The 20,051-nt window shown below is 42.8% G+C and overlaps 1 protein-coding gene across 6 annotated transcripts in view; it reads right to left on the minus strand.

Moving 5' to 3' along the window:
• TEAD1 (TEA domain transcription factor 1) overlaps window positions 1-20,051 on the minus strand; it is a 141,397-nt gene that overhangs the window by 92,247 nt on the left and 29,099 nt on the right. The gene's annotated exons all lie outside the window — the stretch shown is intronic.

The following is a 20,051-nucleotide window of genomic DNA, read 5'->3' on the forward strand; positions in this document are numbered from 1 at the left end:
CTTCATTTAAAAAGAAAAAAAAAAAGAAGTTTGGTGACTCTAACTGATCTAAATGGATGGGAGTGTTAAAACACACATACATCTGTTGCACACGCACTTAAAAATCCAGTTAGTTCCCTGAACACTTTAAAACATCCCAAACATACGTAAAATAACAGTGGTTAATGGACAGTGCCAGAGTATGAGTGGTGTTTTCCTCTATCCTGTCAGTGGCAGGAAGGGACACTGAGAGGACCAGGAAAACCTGTCTGATAAATACATGGCTAAAAGGCTACTGACACTGCAGGAATTTTGGCTTTTCCAAGCATGGGGCAGTTTAGTTGGCATCTGGCCTGATGGCAGCTGATGGGATCCACTTGGATCATAAGGGGAGAAAGATCTAAGCTCAGTGACAGCACTTTAAACTAGGTTTGAAGGGTGAGGAGGGTGACAGAGCCTGCCCATGACAAGGTGCAGGATAGCACAGTTAAGTTGAAGGGACATGGTGCTGGGGAGCAGCAGAGTAAATACCAAAGGAATTTAGGAGTTATCCCCTAAGAAGGTGACAAGACCAACTGCCCAGCTGAAATGCCTCTACACCAACGCATGCAGCTTGGGAAACAAACAGGAGGAGCTGGAAGCCACAGTGCTACTGGAAAATCATGATTTAGTCGCAGTCACTGAAACCTGGTGGGATGATTCCCACAACTGCAATGTGGCTACTGATGGCTACAAGCTGCTCAGAAGGGCCAGGCGAGGAAGGAGAGGCCTAAACCAGCAGGTAAGAAGCAACAGAATGGCAAACAGCTGATGGAGGAGAAGAGGAAGACGGAGACTGCAACAGCCCTGACAAAACATGTGAGCTCAAGAACTCCTTGACAGAAGAAATCTTAACAGCAGTTGTCACCCAAGCCAACCCAATCAGCCAGTCACTGGATATTCCAAACTTGACAGTCTGGTCTATCAGAGGCCATGGGGCCATGCTAAAAAAAAACAACCACCAGCAGAAACTGGGGAAACTGGGAGTAGTCTCAACATCTCGCTAACTGACGTTACCGGTCCAACTCCTAAAGCATGGGGTATTTCCACTGCCCTGGGCTCTACTAGGAGCCCAGAATTATGAGCACATGTGAGATTAACTCCCAAGAACTTTACTTCTCCTATTTGCAGAGCTTTTATTTTTTTACAAGGAGGCATTCCTGAACTTAGCATTGGTTTGAACATCTCAGCACAGCTTAGGACATTTTTGGTCCCTACCCACTGCTAATCTCCAGGCTGATCACAGCATCTTGAATGCCTTTTACTAACTGATAATGAGGCAGCAGATGGATTCACAGGGAGCTGTGCGCACAAATGAGGTACAGGAGGGAAGTCTGCTCAAATGCAGCACTTACTGTCCAAAGAGCACTCACTGCAAAGAGGGAGATGGAAATATTTGTAGAACACTGAAGCACAGTCTTTTACAATTTGCTGAAGGCTGAACCCTTGTAATATTTAAACCTTGTAGCTGAAACAGAAGCACAACAATAGTGGGCAAGAACTGACAAAAATGATCATTTCTACTTAAGTCTTCAAATATAGGGGGATTTTTTTGGTAAATGAGAGGTAATTACATGGTGGCTAGGATAATTAGCAGGTTTTCAGTTTTACTGCCACAGCGCTCAGGAAAAGGGCTACAGGAGATTTTATTGACCTCACATGCTCAAGACCACAGCTCAGCATTTTGCCACAAGGCAGCACAGAGCAGAATTGTTTACCTGGGCAGCTCTTCGAAGGTGACTGGGAAGGAAATCCTTCCCCTTAGTCATGGGCACCGCATCCTGCAATGCACAGCACAACCACCGGCAGCACGTGCAGCTCAGCAGTGCTCTGCTTACAAAATCTGCCACAGTCATAGCCCCAAGTCTTATTATCATCCTATAAACCAGCCCTTGTTATTATAGTATGCCAAAATAATAATTAAAATGCATACAAGGAAAACAGAGGCTCAAAAGTAATTAATGCTACTTGATATTCGTGTTAGATCTTGCATTGTGTTTGCTGGTGGATTTTCACTACTGTGCTATCTTTTCTCATCCCTTTTTACCTACTTGGATATCATCCTGAGGTATGAGTAGCTACTATAGCAGCCTTTAAAACAAAGTGAACGTTTCTTCCTGAACCTCTCTATGATACAGGTCAAGAGCAATCTCTCCCCCAACAAAATCCTCTTCTGCTCTGAATGTTCTTTTTAGCCATTTCCATTTTGGTGAACACTGACACTGCACATCAAGCTAGAGGACTGAGAAAACCTGGTTCTGCACTCACTAAATGGCTGCCTCTTATTGCAGGGAAATAATGAGCTACTCATTTAATCACTTCCAGCCCAGCTCGATATATCAAAAGGCAATTCCACCTCATCCTTAGCTTGAATTCTAAAGATCCAACTGTGATGAAAAATTTCAGACCTATTATGCTGTAGTTCAATGTGATTATCAAAAATAATACAAGCTGTCAATAGAAGAGCTTTGTTGCACATTTCTAACTAGCTGTAAATCTCATGGAAGAAATATGGATTTCCAGCCCAATTAAAAAAAGGAGAAGAAGAAGAGGAAAAAAAAAAAAAAAAAAAAAAAAAAAAGCCTTTTCTTATATTATATTAACAAATTTCAAACCTCATAATAGCACGTTCTAGTGGAGGGAGAGTTAATTTCCTGGAGGCAATTAACAAAAACAAACTAACAAAAATGTTCCTTTCCCACACAGGGCACACCAGGCTGAAGAGTTCTATATTTGATTTATGCTAACTTGGTACCAACGTCATGCTTGGATTTCCTCTTAGCAAAACTGAAACACCTGCATGCTCTCCAGAAAGCCACCAACAACCGAAACAATGGCAATAGTTTTAAGACATCACCATGTTTCGGCTAACATTTTTGCCCTTTCTAAGATTGCCTAAGACATGCTGCTGTGCTTCCAGAGGTCTCTCTTCAGTTTGCCTTTTAATGCCAGTCCCTCTGTTACTTATTTTAAGTCAGCTTCCCCTGCAGGTAAGCTCCTTTAGTTGCCACTCTGAATGCATCTTTCTTGTGGTTACTTTCCATCCCACCCAGTTCAGCCAATTCCAAGTATCTCTGTTTTTCTCTTGTAGTTACTAAGACACTTTTTGCTACAGGCGACAAAGGTACGTTCCCCTCCCAAACAACACGTCATTTTCTATTTAGTAATGCTGAAACTATTTTCTAAATATGTTTTTATAGGAAATACCCATTCGATACAGCTTCATGAGGTACAGGGCTACTTACATGGTTGAAAATGTGAAACTCAGACAAACAAGGATAGCTACAGAGCAGATCAAACCAATGAATTTAACCAAAACCAAACGGCAGTCTGGAACATCTTATCAAGTGGATCCTTGATTTGGTAGCATAGAACATTCTCAGATGCACTCATTTGATAAGCAATGCAGACCTGAACTCACCCAGAAAGTTGATGCTCACAGACCAACAGCTGAGATCAATTGCACTTCTCAGAAGCGTAGGACAAGTGCAGTATGACCTCAGTATGTTTCATGTCGTTCAGTACTTATGCAATGAAGCAGTAACACGCAAACATAGTTTTCAACAGTCATTTGAGCTGAATCTCATTTTATAACATCCTGCACATGTCCAATCATTTTTCCTGCACGTTCAATTCATCTTGAATTTCAGCACACAGGTGCTGAAGGGTACCCTATATGGAGGAATCACTTGCATACATACAAAGCCACTGGAAGGTATATTCTGCAGGTACTGGTGCAGAAATACAAGTAAGACCAAACATGTTCTTGGTTCCAAAAAAAAAAAACAAACAGCCAACTGTGTCCCCTTAGTCTTCTGTCTGCCTGAAGGAAACTGAGTGCAGGTAGTTGTAAGACAACCCGCGGTGCCAGCTGTAAGAGTTTCCAGGTGAGTAAGGACCAGTGTAGTTACCCACATCGGCTATGAATAGCTGCAGAAGGATACCAAAGAGTGTTTACAACTAGCCCAACATTTCTAAAACAGATCCATCAGAAAGACTTAAATCCTTGATGAAAGGATTTCAAAAGCTGAAGTGGTTAATTATGCTTCTAAGAATACTTTTTATTTGGGAACAACTTCATCATTGCTTCAGCTCCATAAAAACAATGGGATCGGGAATCCAACAAGCTTTTTATAAACACAGACAATAACGAGCAGATGAGTAAAAACCAACTAATTCTAAATTTGCAGATGGCAAATTCTCTCCCAAGGCTTGAAAAGTAACAGGCCCACGGGATTTTCTTCTGCTTTGTTCAGCAGTGCAAATCCACAGCTGGAGTGCTAAGACTTCAGGAAAGAACTGCTGGAGTGGATCCAGGGGAAGAAAGTTATCAGATCTAGAAAGCATGACCTACCAGGAAAGGAATTGGGTTTGTTTAAATTTGGAGAAGACTGATGTGAGAAGATAACCGTTTTCAAATAAGGAAAAGGTAACAGCAAAGTGGAGAAGCAGCAATTCTGACAGCATCTCTAAGGGGATACAGAAAACTGCTTCCAACTCTCCCTAACAGAGCACCCCAGGAAAAGAAGCTTAAGTAGGAGACTTCCCACAGGCTGAAGCAGCATATGGCATTGCTGCGTTCACTGAAGCAGTTGCTGAACTTCTTTTTTCCTAATAAAACCAAACTGAAGTTTCCACACTGCCAATAAATGTATCTTTGTGGTATTTATGCAAGTCAGGCAATATGATTACACCTATTTTTTTTTATTTTTTTTTAAATAGAAGACTAACTTTTTATTTTAAAATCAATTCATATTCTGGATATCCTAACTGTAGTATCTAAGCATGTATGGATTCTTCTGATTCTTTGAGGCATTCAAATGGCATGACTTTCAAGGAAACTATGTTTATATACTTAAGCAATTTTATATTTAATATAGTTTTATGAGGAAAGGATATAACGGTAAAATAAACTATAAACGAATTAAAACTTAAATCATTTACAGAGCATTCGATGGCAAAATCATTAGCTCAAAATGACTTCATTGCATTTATGTTACAAGCTCTACTTATCAGCAATTATTCCCTCTAAGAAAAAAAAATGAGCACCAGGAGAGAGAAGCAGCCTATTTCCAGGATAAAGCATTCCTTTAAAACTCGGCCAGACTAATTCAGCCAGTTGTTTCTGCCACTGAAGAGTTTTTCTCTGTCTGTAATACTTCCAGAAGAAATTCAGATGCTGGGCTTTTTTTGGCCATCAAACAATCACGTCCAATGATGCTTCCTATCAAAAGCATTAATCCTGTACATCAGAACCAGTTGAAGTTCCCATTTCTCACTTGGGATACAACACAACCTATGACTTTAGGTGTTTCTTTGAGATCTTTGAGATCTGTGGGGGAACAACGTGATCAGTTGGATCACCAACAGCTACAGAGCACCTGCAGAAAAGAGCACAAGGATTTTTTCTGAATCAAGCAAGGGAACTGAAGCATTGCTTTCCTCCCTTCAGCTACATTGCTCAGAGTTATGCAGAAAACCAGCAGGAAGACAGAGTGCCATGCCTATGTGCAAAATACCAAAACCACACAACATCAATAAAGAGATTGTTTCATACAGAATCACAGGACTGCAGGGGTTGGAAGGCATCTCAGGAAATCACCGAGTCCAAACTCCTGCTAAAGCAGGTTCCGTACAGCAGGTTACACAGGAAAGCATCCAGCTTTTAATATCTCCAGAGAAGCAGAGTCCATGATCCTCTAGGCAGCCTGTTCCAGTGCTCCATCACTCTCACGGTTAAGTTCTTTCTCATGTTTGTATGGAATTTCCTATGATTAATTTTTTTGCCTGTTGTCCTTTATTCAATCACTGCACACTGCTGAAAAAGAAGTCTGGCCCCATCCACTTGACTCCCACATTTTAGATATTTATAAACAGTGATGAGATCACCTTTCAGTCTTCTCCAGACTGAAGAGTCCCAGGTTACTCAGCCTTTCCTCACACAACAGATGCTCCAGGCTCTTAATCATCTTTGTGGCACTCTGCTGGAAACCTAGGAGATCCCTGTCTTTTTTGAACAGGAGAACCCAGAACTGGACACAGTATTCCAGCTGTGGCCTCACCAGGGCAGAGCTCAGGGGGAGGACCACCCCCCTCCACCTGCTGGCCACGCTCTTTTTAATGCACCCCAGGATCCCACTGGTCTTCTTGGCCACAAAGGCACACAGCAGGCTCATGGCTAACCTGTTGCACACAAGGACATCCAGGTCCTTCTCTGCTCGGCTCCTCACCAGCAGGTCAGCCCCTAACCTGTACCAACACATACAGTTATTCCTCCCCAAGTGTAGGACTCTACACTTGCTCTTGTAGAACAGCCTTGCTTTGTCGCAGAAAGAAGCTCTCTAGCCCCAAGACCTGTAAACTGAAGGCACAATATACTCCCTTAAGGCAAGGTCTGCAGCCACTACCTCACTTGGGTCATGTTTACAGAGCAGGTGTTTGGTTTTTTTGCTATAATTCATTCTGTTGCACGTGTGTGCCAACAGAAGAATGAAAACTAGCATGCGTATCTATCAGGACAATTAGTTTTAATAGACAAAAGATTGATTAAAAAAAAAAAAACAAAAAACCAAAAAAAAAAACAAGATAAACCAAGATAAATAGATGAAGCACTGGAACAGGCTGCCCAAGGGGGTTGTGGAGTCTCCTTCTCTGGAGATATTCAAGACCTGCCTGGACACCTACCTGTGCAGCCTGGTGTAGGTAACCTGCTTTGGCAGGGGGGTTGGACTTGATGATCTCTGGAGGTCCCTTCCAACCTCTACGATTCTGTGATTGTCATTCTGTGATTCTGTCATTCTATGATAAATAGAAGCAATTTTTCCTTTATTCTAACAGTCTATGTATTCCTTGAAGGTTCTGTCACTCAAAGGAGGCTCAGACAGGGATTCAATCTTCACAGAGCCTGTGTACCTTCCAGGTAACTGCATAGATTATGAAGTAGTCTAAAAACACAAAGAAAACAGACACTGGCCTCCCTTCAGCTCTCAGCAGCATTCATATTACCCCATCCTTCCATACACATAACCCCAATGCCCAGACCTGGATACAGACATGGGTGACTGCATACCTTTGCAGCTGGCCTTTTTTTGCATGTAATGGGTCTTTTTGCCACTGCTCCCATCTCCTTGACCTTGGAGAACACAAAGGATATAAACAGAGTCTTTATACATGCAGTCTCTTCCCTGTCATTTGCTGAAACTACTTTCCCGGACAATTTTTCACCCCAAAAGCTAAACTGGAATTATGAATACCACATACCAAGTATTATAAATATTAGAGTAAGGTAAATCCTTGATCTCTAATATGTTACTGGCTTCCTGCTGGGACCACACATGCCCCACTGCTCATACATACAACAGACGTGGCAGCAAGCTGTTGTGTCTATATGTAGCCCTGAAACTCTTCATTCTCCCCATTCCCTAAAACTCTCTGGTTTTACTGGCTTTTATTTAGCCACGTCACAAAGACATGTACAAAACAAGCTCCAATCCTTCATGCTCACGGCTCTTATTTTACTCCTGCTATATGAGTAACCGGTTTTCTACTCCAATATCAGATGTTCCTCTTTCTTGATTAACTTGTTTTCAGGATGAAAGTATTTTTTCCACAATGGCTGCAAAAACATGAGTGCTCACTCTAACAGCTCTGAGCGAGGTGGGAGAAGGGGCAGAAAGCCACCTGCCTGGACAATGCTGTGTAAGTTCAGTTAGGAAAGGGAAAACTAATGCTATTTGAAGGGTGGTCCAACATCTGACTGGTTCGTATGTAACGTAAGACTTTCGTCTATATGAAAAAACATTTTATATAATGATTTAAGTATTCTGTTAAAAAGCTACAAAACAGGCACAGTAACTTAAAAGGTCCATTTATTTACTCAGGTGCATTTGTTTAAACAAGAAATAGCCACAAGATTAACCCTTTCTGATACAAATCTGAAGAAGGACCCTCCATTTCTGAAGCAGGAAAAATGCAAGCTTTGCAACTAATGCCTGCAGCGCCCAACTGGCCAAATACACCCCTGGATTCCAGCGGCTGGCACCTTCCATCCCTTTTAGTCTGCTTATCCTCTGCTTTGCAGATGTTACACAAACACTTCCTCATGTAATTACAAAGGCAGACACATGCTTTCTCAAACCTATGTTGAAAGGGCTAAATCTTGCTAAAATTCATCTTTACAAATTAAGAAACTCTGCCAAGCATTATTTATAAGCTGTATCACCCTTTAAAGCAGCTACCTGTTGCTGGCAGTTAAAAACCAGACCGTTTAGATGCCTTATGCTCACCTGAATGTTACCTAATAGAACCAAGAGAAAACAGTTTAACTCTGCCTTGGTGTTACTACTGAAATACAGCCCTGGGCTCTGATCCTGCCAGCACAAAGCCATTTTATACATACAAATAATCACTCCAAGTTTAATGAAGCTCTTCACATCTCCATTAGCAATTGTTTTGGCTGGAGTAAGGCAGTGCCTATCAGCCCCAGAGGAGCAGAGGAGCCTGGAAGTAGAGGAGAGATAATACTGGGAGGCGCTTCGGGAAAGGCTGTGGTGTTCTGGCAACAGGACAGTCACAAGAGCAAGAAAAAAGAAAAGAGAAAAGAAATCAGAGCACCACAGCCCTCAGCAAGGCTAGGATTTCATCCCAGGTTCCTAGACTTCTTCTCACTAACTCTAAAGACATTTCAGAAACCAGTGTGTGAGATCAGATAAGACTCGGGGTCCTACTGGGATGTTAACTAGTCCCAGCTTGTACAGTGGCTTGTCTACATCACAACCCAGTACTGGAAACCCCACCTTGTGTTTTTGTGTATAGAAAGAAATCACAGTAATGATTTTGTTTGCAATGTTTGCAAGGGCAGGAGCTGTCAAAATTATTTTAAGTGTTTTTGTTTTCCAACTGCTAACATTAGTGTTATGAGCAAATTACCTGCCAAATTACATTTTAATTGTGAGCTGTTTATCTATGTGGGGCAAAGCAAACCTCCCGTGTAAGGAAATGAGCGCTACTAGTACAGCCACTTGCACTCCAACCACTTTTTTCCATCTCCTACTTGCCTCCAACACCATCGCACAGCAAATGCACAGGAATCAGCTTCATTGTGTCATAATGACCATCTGCTATGGATAATGGCAGCTCCAAAGCTTGCATTTTGTCCATAACGAAAAACGTACTTCTAACATCTCAAATTCTCCTGAGAAGTAAGGCAGCTTTTCTGGAGCAGGACTCGCAAGTTCTAGAAAGGAGCAGAAAATACTCCCCTGCTGAGACACTGAAACAATCCCAGACTGTGGCAACCTTTAATTGCTAAACATAAGTAAGGCTACAATGACCAGCAATAGCATTTTCAAAGCCCAATATAATAGTTATGTGGTTATTCTGCACTTCTTTTGTCGTTATCACCTGTTGAGGAAGCAATTTCTGTCTTAAGCTCTGACTTATGTTTCCAGTCTATTTCAACTCCTTGTTCACTGTAGTTTAATCCTACTTCAGGAGGTGTCAATTTTCCACAAAAATAACTTTGCTGGCAACCATCAAAATTGCGATTTCACTGGACGCCGGCAGAGTCAAAGAAGAGATGACGCAGCCCAGGCAGCAGAAAACAAAACACACATATAAAGACCCAAACAAAAAGTACAAAGCCTGGCAACTAATGCTCATAATTCGACTCAACTTTAAAGATCTTGAATCTAACAGAAACACCGATTTCACAGCACACTGTCATTTCTCCCACAGCAGCCCTTCCTCACCTCTACTCACCATTCACAGTTTCACAGGCAGTCATCACCTGCCTCTCACTCTGCCTGAAGAACATCCTGCACGTGTTCTTTTCTTATGTCCTGCTTTGTCGGTAGACCCAAGTGCCTCTCACAAGCTGCCCTGACAAAGTGTGTGATGCCTTTTGAATAGGCAGAGACCAGGACACCAGGGCTTCCCTGGGTTAGCTGGGTGCAGGTCTGTGCCTAACCTTAGCAGACCCCCTGCCATTTTTCACCACCATAGTCACAGTCATGCCATGCCCCTCAGGAGAGACAAAATGTTTTGTCAAGCTCGGAAAAATATTAACAGACTATTCGTATTTCTTAGTTATAGTAAATCACATTTGCTCTTTAAAATTACCTCTGTTTTTCACAATGTTGACGATACACAAAAGTTCCATTAACTCAGTGGGTCCTTTTGCCATTGGGAAAACTGAATGCTTGTAGCACGGCTTCTCCATTACATTTCAAATTAGAGTCTAAGGGTGGTTTCATGGTTGCAGCTGAGACTTTAAAGGTCACTATTCAGCCAGAAAAAACTCTGGTCTGAGACACCTAACTATCAATCCTGAACTTTATAGTGGTGCCTCTCTTGAATTAAACACTTCAAGTATTATAGTCCTCTTGAATCTCCTCCTCTTAAGATGAGGAGCTACATGATAGTAGCTAGTCAGTAGCTAGTCAGATAATTTAAGCCCTTCTATGCTTTGCCTTATGCATTTGCATGATCTCCTGTGCTGAGAAGCTCAATCAGGCTACAACCCACTGCCTTCAAAAGCAAGCAGGCCTTTTTCTACTTACTGACAGTAAAATCCTTGAAAATCCTAGGCAAATGAACTTCATTTGAGTACTTTTGTTACCACTGAATGAGTATGAAGCAGAGGGAGAAAGTGACCCAGGCAAAAAAGAATGACCCAGAAAGTGAATGAGCCAAAAAACGACCCAGAGAAATGCAAGTATTTTGGCTTTCTTCTTAGACTAGTAGTTAGCTTCCTCTAATGACTTCCTACAAAATCTTATTTGAAAGCATAAGAAAAAGAATGGCTGATGAACATTACAGTAGAAGTAAGCTTGTCTCTTGGTAGAGAAACATGGGTGACTTAGAGCCAAGGACATTTATTTTTCACTTTTGAATCATTCTGAACGACACTTCCTGGCTCAATGTCACTGCACCACAGACAGATGTCATAGTAGATAAGCGTGTGAAATTTTAGATCAACACGACTGTTGCTTTTACAATGAGTACATTTGTTGTCAGAGCTCAAAGGTGGTTTTCTTTCTGCTATGCATGGAATATGCTGTATTACATGCTGTTTTACTAATATGTTTTTCTTTTTAAAAGGGAAAGTAATTTATATTTTTGAACACCGCCGCTGCAATTTGATAGTTGGATTTAACAACCATGTCACAAACTCTTCCATTTTCTTTCCCTCTCAAACTCACCTTCCTGCCACCTTGATTTATTTCTGTTCTGCACCTGCATCTACCAAATGATTCTTATTCTCACTCCACACTTTTCCACCTCTCCTCGCAGCTGACTAGAACTAAAACACCATTTTTCTGGGAACGTGAAATCAAAGAATTCTCACAGCAAGAATGGAAGGGAGCATCAATAAAACATCCAGAATGGAAGGGAACAATTTACTGAGGGGGGCGGGGGGGAAACAAACAAAGAAAAAAAACCCACACATCTAAAGGGTAAAAGTTTAAAAAAAAAAAAAAATTAAAAATAAAATCAAGGGAAATTAAGAAATTCTCATTTGAGGCTGCACTGCTCACAGTCACGACAGCACAGCACTAGCCATCTGTAACAAGGTTCTGCCATAGACTCTACCCAAATTATCCACCTCCAGTATTTACAGCACTAACACCACAAGCAGTAATTACTTGACTTACATGAATGTAGTCACAAGCCCCAAATATCCTGCTTTCAGAATTGGTACCGCTGCTTCTAAAACTGGCAAGGGAAAAGCCTAGTAGAACAAATAGTACTGCAAATATGAACCAAACCAAATAATCAAAGTCAGATGGAAACAAAGCAGAGAACACCCAAATGCTGAGGACTGATCACAAGAAATTAGTAGGTAAGACAAGACAAGCACCTGTAGGAGCCTGCTCCCAGCTCCAGGCCCTGCAGCAGCACTCTGTGGCACCATGGTTGCTACAAAGACCCAGGCACAGCCCCCAGAGTGTGTGCACCCTGCAGGCTCGCTCAGCTCAGGATCACACTGTAAGCTTTTACAGGTTAATTACTGAAAGTTACTTAACCTTGGGCCAGATCCTCATCTAACAAGCTTGGGCATCCTTAAGTCTCACAGAGAGCAGGCTGAAGGCAAAGCACCCAACTTGCCTTCCCTTTGTGGCAGCCATGCCCTGTGCTCCTGTGTCGGTACGCCAGGCAGCACCCCTGTGCAGCGAGCTCTGCAGACCAGCAGAACATGCAAATCCCAATTATACAGGGACTCTGGAAGCGCAGCCCAGCTGCCAGCCACGCAGAGATTTCCAGCGATAACAATTATACTTAAAAGCGCCACTACACGTTTGGATGCATTTACACATTCTCCTTTTACTCTCTATTTATTATTAATGGCAACTCAACTAACATCAAGGCCGCAGCGTGTTTGGCACTGTAGGTGCACAGAGGAACAGCAAGCTCTTGCTCTGAGGAGTTTGCAGTCTAATTATAAATGACAGCAGATGGAGGGTGAACATTATGAGCTGTTCTGCTTTGCATCAGGAAATTTAACTCAAACAGGTAACATTTTTTAACCAGATAGAAGCAATTACACATAAATCATGTACCACAGGCTTGGCTGCAGACATGTCCTTGTCAATCTTGTACACTGTAGTGACAGTGGCCACTTGCAAGACAGACAACTGAGCCCCAAAAAGATTCAGGGTCCTATAGGCAATGGGCCACATGGAGGAAGCAGATGTGAAAATTAGCCTTGCTTAAGTCAGTCACACGCATGCTTACAGATAAAGCACGTATCTGAAACCAAAGGACTGAAGCTTATGCAAGCCCAGCACAAGCATCTGGTGGCATTCGGAACCTCTTCATGTGTTTAGTGTCATTCAAAGGCCACCATAAATGAACTGCCTATATAACCTCATATTAATCCAGCTGGGAGACCATAAGGTCATAAGTGACTGTTACAGACAGATACAAAAGGGTATCAAAATCCTAAGTGATACAGTTTGCCCACCAGAATCCTATACCATCTGCTTGTTGTGAAGTTGTGGACTTACCAGCCTTTCACGCACCCCAAAAAATGCTGTACACTTCTGTGCCACGGTGGAACAACTGGCAGTCCAGGTTCCGTGCTGCGGGGCCCAACTACAGATGCCTTCTGAGGACCCCTCTAGAGCCTTCATGCAGAAAGGCACTGAAGGCTGGACCAGAGATGAGGACAGCACGATGGGAGCTGCTCCCACACAAAGGCATAAGCCACTGCTGTACAAAGAGACCCTCACAGCTGTAGCTTCAGAGCCAAGCCCAGGTGAGCATGCATCAAGAGGACCCGAACCTTGCTCCCCAGGATGGCATCTTATGTCATGGAGATGACTGTAGCAGGATGCCTGCATTCCAGTCTCTTAAGAGGCCATAACTCAGTACAAAAGCACAGCTTACAAGCTGTGCTTCAGATACAAGACATTAATGTCATCCTGAGACTTCATCTGCTGTGCTTCCTACTGCTTTGAAGAGGACTTGGACCTTGACTCTCTGCAGGCACCCTCCAGGACCAGAGGCCTGCAGAGCCCTGTAAGTTGCAGAACTGCGTGCTCAGACTGATTTGCAAACAATGGCTGATGGCAGAGAGCAGGCGGTTCCAAGCACCATGGAACCTGCTGCTATCACAGGGTCAAGAGCCATGTTTGTTGATGCAGGCTGTCACAGATGCCACTTCCAGGATTTTACAGCAAATGGGTACATCAGGTCTTGATTCCCACATGTACATGCTGCTGCGTCAAGAAGATAGAAGAACCTAGCAAAATCCTGACTGCAAGCTACTGATGTCCATGTAGAAGAAGGGTTATTTATTGCACAACACTGCAGGAATGACTGCATCAGCTGAGAGCTCTGGCCTTAAGATTTGTTTTGTTCCCAACAGTATACTCAAAAAAACTCACAGAAAGGGAGCAAAGGTCTCCACCATGGCTCCCTAGTTTCCAAGGCCTCCCTGGGATGCCTTTACACACCTTCCACAGTCAGGACACCTAAGGCCATTCTGACCCTTCCCTATGCACCAAGAGTCACAAGATGACAGAGGAGATCTTTCTCCAGAACTATACCCATAACACATCAACACTGACAACAGGTACTGCAAGGAGAATTCTTTCTGACTTTCAATCTCCAACACAACCTTCACAGAGGAAGATCTTCACCATCTTCCTGCACTCAATCCAGGCCAGCAGTCACACACAGGCCCACTGTCCTGAAGTCCAAGCAGGCAAGCAAACTACTGTTGGCAGAGGAATAGCACAAATAGGAAATGTGCTTCACAGCACAAAAGGGTCAGAAAACCATTTTGCTATTGAAAGAATTAAGAACTGACTTATGGCAGAATTGGACGATCTTTTAGATTGCATCTGTGCCTGAAAGAGATGGTGCAATTTTCTTTACTCAGTCACCAAAAAAAACCCAAACCCAACCAAAACCAACCGTAACTTGGGGAAAAATTCTTGTATTTCACATGTCCCCTTCCTCAAAAACAAAGCCCTTGCCAGAAGGACTGCTGACCTATCGAGGCTTGTGAGAAGGATGAAGGATGTTCAAGGACTGCAGTAACTTTGAGTGACTGAAACAAGGTGTGATTCTCCATCAGAAACCACAGTGGATCAGCTAAAGAGTAAACTGAAGGAGGAGATGGCTGAATTTCAATACTACACACCTTCCTAGGTGCTGTGCTGAGAGAAAAAAGTTTAAACCCTCAAAGGCCAGAATATTAACTTGAATCACAGCTCCCTGCTCCCTGGCTGGAAGCATCATGACTCGATAACTGATGCAGAAAACAGAAGTAAAAGAATGAGAATGGCTTGAGGATTTGCTACAATACATTTACAGTACATTTTGAAATAATCCTCAAGCCTTCAATCCTTGAATCCAGTACTCCTTTCTTCAAATGACTTCAGATATTTTAGCAGGTCAAGGGAGGACAACAGAGCATACGTGAGCTTTGGTGACACCAAACAAAATTGGCTGCAGAGCAATCAGCATCAGAAACAAAGGGTGAAGTCTCAAAGACAAGAAGGATATTTTCCAGCTCCTAAAATGTGAATGGGACCTTTTAGGAGGCTCCTGCCTTTGCCATCATCTACATAACAACTCATGGCCAGGACTGATCCAGATGCAGTGCTTAATTTCACTTCAGCAACTCCCGAGTTCAGAGAGATTTCACACCAAAGCCAGAAAGTGGAGCTGCCTTTCCAGGCATTTAGCACTGGGATCAGGTGGTGCAGAATAAGGATGCCCAAGTGGCTTCTTATTGCCCTACACCCTCCACTACTTTGGGAAGAAACTGGCAGAAAACATTCCCCTCGGGCTTTCAGCATACTCCAAGTAGGGAATGGGCACCTCAGCTTGCAACATCACACGCCTGGCCTCCTCTTTCTTCTCATCCACATAACAAAGCCTGGTAAAGGTCTACCAGCAGTGACTCTGGGCTAACTGCACTATGGAACTGTAAGAATTTGGATACCAATTGTACATCACCAGGCATCTCCAGGGAGTGGAGACTGAACAGTCCCTGCCAGTTTCAGTGTGAATTCAGCTGATTATACAACACTTAAAAAGCAGCCTAGGACACACACGACACCCCACACAAATAGCCTTTGTATCAGACATGCTGCACCTCTGCTTAGCCCAAGAAATGGCTATTGAGGCACACAGCGTTGGCAATGCATCAAGTGTTTTCTTAATATGTGAACTGATTACACAGGAATATTAAGGAACAAAGGAGAAACAAACACATACACACCATCATACACAAACACACAGCTGTGAAATATGTTGAGCTGAATTCCACAAAGTAAAGAAAATATCAGAGCTCATCAGTGACCTCATACTCACAGTGGAGCACAGAACATTTAATTTCTGCATCTTATTCCAACAAAGTTGCTCTCATTTTCAGGCAGTTTGGCTTTTAGAATTGGACAAATGTGATTATGAATGATTTGCATGAGGGACTTTCCCAGGCATGCTTTATAAGCTTGCTAAGGCTTCTGAAGTTGTGTCAGCCTTCTCAGCTTCACAGTAAAAGGCTGGGATTTCTTTCCCAGAGACTCGGGACAGCGTGCGCAGTATTTTGTTAGTAAGTGAAAACTGTTCCTATGAAAAATGTGCCAAAATCTGAGTATCTGTATCCCTCTATCTTCTCCTTTCTCATCTTTCTAGCTTTTCTCCCACAATTCTAATGTCCTAAAGTCCTGCAAGAAATTACTCTTAAGGCAAAAATTAGGAAATGTTCTTTCCAGGCATTTAGCACTGAATCTTTATCTGTGTCTATGAGCCCACTGAGAGTTTCACATAAATTCCAATTGCTTTTCCACTCCGCTCTTTTTTCCATTCTTGAAGATGGCTGTTGCAAAAATGACTGTAGGGTTCTGTTTTGTATTTACTTTTTCTGCTGTATAAATTATCCATTCCTATCTGGTACTCTTTCCCTTTCAATGATTTACTTTCCTGAAGGGGAGGTGAAAGGAAAAAGCAAGCCTTGAATATACAAGTAAATACACAGATAAGTGTAGGAATAGTTCAGCAACTACACACCACGAGGTGGAAATCAGAAACCAAAAGAACAGTGTGCAGATAATAGAAACTGTCTCTTGTTAGACACATTAGGAGGCTGCTGTGACATCAGACCTGTGGTCGCAGAAGCCAAAAGCAGTTAAAATCTGTGGAGAATGCTGCAGATTCGATTTAAGATATGCACTGAGCTCTCCACATTAGTAACTCTGCCATTATTTTCTATCTTGATTGATGTTTTAATGTTTAACTTAATTTTGGTTTTTGCTTTTTAAAAAACAAACGCTAACTAATGGCTTCATTACAGTCTTAAGGATGGCTTCGTTTCATGTGCAAAGCAAACATTTGGTGAAGGGTGTGATTAAAGCAAAAGAAGTAAATGTTTTACAGAGATAGCTTAGTAGCTACAGCGCAACAAAACAACTGCTGAAATGCTGCAAATCTAACCTGAGTGCACAGACACCCAACTTCACCTCTTTCCCACCTTCCTTTTCCCATTCTACTCTTGCTTGTCATTTTATCCAAAACCACAAACGTATTGCAAGCAGTACAGTATTTTCTGTGCCAAAACAGATTCTGGTGCACATTTTCTCAAGAGGATGTTGCTCGCAGTGACAGGCTAAACATGGTTCACCCCAAGTGCCTTCAGCAAGTATGGCTGAGTGTAAAATCAAGGTGAGGAGAAGCAAATCAGTACGTTAGGCTCTCAGCAATGACTGAAGAAGCAGAGCTTACATTTACCTCAAGTGTTTACCCAGTAATTCACCAGGAAGTAAACAAAAGTTAGAGCCTAACCTAACGTTTAGACCTCCATCTAATATAGAAATTTATACCCAGATGCCAAACTACCAGAGGGAGGGGAACTTCTAATCCACTTTGTAGAGGAACGCACAGACCAAAGCCCAGGTGCCAGGCACGGGAGCCAGGGTGGAGAGATGCGGTGGATCCGGACTTAGTTTCAGGCCGTGCCAAAGCAGAGGCACTGTGCCAAGAGTCAATGCATGGCCTGGAGCGGGGCTGCTGGGCCCTGGGGAGCGCTCCCTGCACTCAGCATTGGCAGAGTTGAGGCAGGTAGCAGCCCCACACCCGGCCATCTGCGCAGGGAGGTGCGCCATTGTGCGCGAGCAGCGACCCGGGCATGATCTTTCACTGGAGAAAAACTACCCTCAAGATAAAAGGGTGGTTTTCTGCTTGACAGTGAAAGTAATTACTGTGAGCAAAACCTCACACAGTTAGTTCCCGAGCTCTGAAATCTAGGGGGTTTTCCTCTCTGCTCAGAAAAGTTTCTAAAAAGTCTTCCCCATTCCCCACCCCTAAGAGATAGTTTATGGAGTGGAGAGTAAACACAGACCTGGCAGTAAATAAGCCCTCGAACCGATCCAGAGCCTGTTCATGAGTGCGTTTTGCTACAAGTATGGCTTCGCTCATTTCTGCAATGCATCGCAGGCTATTTCTGGAAGCTTTAAAAATGCATCACGCTTCTGCACTTTAATGCTCAACGGCATAGTTATTTCAGTTTATTAAGCAAAAGAAAGAGGGAATCTGCTTAACTGCGACTGCCTTTCATGTCACAAAAGGACTAAGTCAGCGCAAAGCAGCCAAGCAGGAACCCTATTTAAGTCCAGCACGAAGAAAACCTTTTCAACCTCTTACACCAATTAGGATAATCTGAGTCTTTTGATGTTTAAATCCCCAAGAATCATATGGAAATCATAAAAAGCACAGCATTTAAAACAGATTCAGAAGGCAGATAAAATCATTTTTTCCTTCGTAGTATTTCCAGCAGAGCTGGGGGCAGCATCAGCCAGCAAAATCCTTTGTGTAGCTTGTGCCGCTCGTACAGCAGGGTCTGCTCTCAGCCAGTGGGCACGGAGTGGCCGTGTCTGAGAGCTGCCACCTGTGACAGTGCTGGGTATTTTTTTTTTTTTTTACCTTGGTCTCTTTCTGAAGAATCCACATTTCAAAGTTTCCTGCTTCCAAGGAGGATGAGGAAGGAAGAGTTCTGTTTGCCTTGACCATTCACAAAAGACTGTGGGCAAGAATGAGGGATGTTTTGCTGGACACAGAATTGCAAAGCCAGAGGGACATTTCATTTTCCTTAAATAAAATCCTGATAAACTATGTTTTCCAATAAAACCTGACACAGCAATGAACCTCAGCCAGAAAGAGAGAGACGGAGAAGGAAATTTTACAATGCTCTTCCAGGCTGAAACATGGTATTTTGTGTTGTGAGAGATGTTAAGCACACCTTCTTGTGCAATACAAAGCATGGAGATAGGCTCCCCTATGGACCCACACACTCCTACTGCACGTGGCTGAGAGGCTGCACAACGCCGCTCCATAGGGACAAGGGGATGAGGAGGTGAAAAGATACCAGAGGGTGAGAGGGGGTCAAAGACAACTCAAGAACCTTACACTGACATTTGAACAAACTGGGAAGTAAGCAAAACTGCTCATGTTTATACAAGCAACTCGACTGTACGCTAACAGAGGACGAGGGTATGAAACTATGTCCTTATAAAGTAACGCTCATCTTTACTTATCTAACAGAGAGAAACACGGGAGAGGGTCAGAGGCTGCTGAAGGAAAAATATCCAAGTGTTAAGGCTGGAGAAATGAAAACAAAGTTTAACTGAGATAGGAGCATTTGCAGATACAGAACACAAAGAAAAACACCAACCAAAATGCTTAAATGCTGGTTGTTTTTCAATAAAAATAAACACCCTGTATTGTTGGTGCTACACACACCTCCGCAAGAGCCTCCTATTTAAACTGTCAGTTTGACAACCGATGAAAATGATTTTAAATAAAGATGGGTGTTACAGCTACACAAATAATTGGTAGTACTGTTACATGTGAACGAATGCAAAGTCTTTCCGACTAATTAGCCTGATTTTCAGTCACGGCTTATGAAATCCTGATACAGATTTCACATTTCCCTTTATTCTTAAGGTAACGCTAGAACTATAATTAACATTAATTACAACTTAGTAGGTTCACGGTGCCTGAACTGTTTGCTATTCCCAGTGTTTGTAGGAAACAAGCTGTGCAGTTCCTGACACAAATATTATTCCTTATTAGTTTCGCAGCTGAATAATATTCAGCCTGTAACAGAATCCTCTCAGGACTGAAAAGTGCTCTTGTGCACACGGGTACACGCACAAAAACAACAACTAAAAGCTAAAAGCAAACTCGCCCAGAACTTCTGGGTCAGCTTTTGACATCACCCATAGGAATGAAATCAGACACCGACCAATCAGGCACAGCGAGGCTGGCAACACAAAATAAACAAAAGCTGGGCCCAGGGCTCACAATGAGGGAGGGAAGTGGAAGAGACTATTGTTCCAAAAGCTTTTAAATGATGTTGCGTTATTTATTTCTTTTGACAATGCCTGAACTGAATCTTTAAAAAGGGAAAGGCCCCTCCCCCACAGGATCTGTAAAACCGGGGTTGGGGGTTTTGCAGTTTGTTCTCCCTCACAATGTTTTGCAAGCCCTGCAAAGCAAACAGCACTAACACGGCGCACTAT

Source organism: Excalfactoria chinensis, chromosome 5 (assembly GCF_039878825.1).
Source record: "Excalfactoria chinensis isolate bCotChi1 chromosome 5, bCotChi1.hap2, whole genome shotgun sequence".
Taxonomy (NCBI): domain Eukaryota; kingdom Metazoa; phylum Chordata; class Aves; order Galliformes; family Phasianidae; genus Excalfactoria; species Excalfactoria chinensis.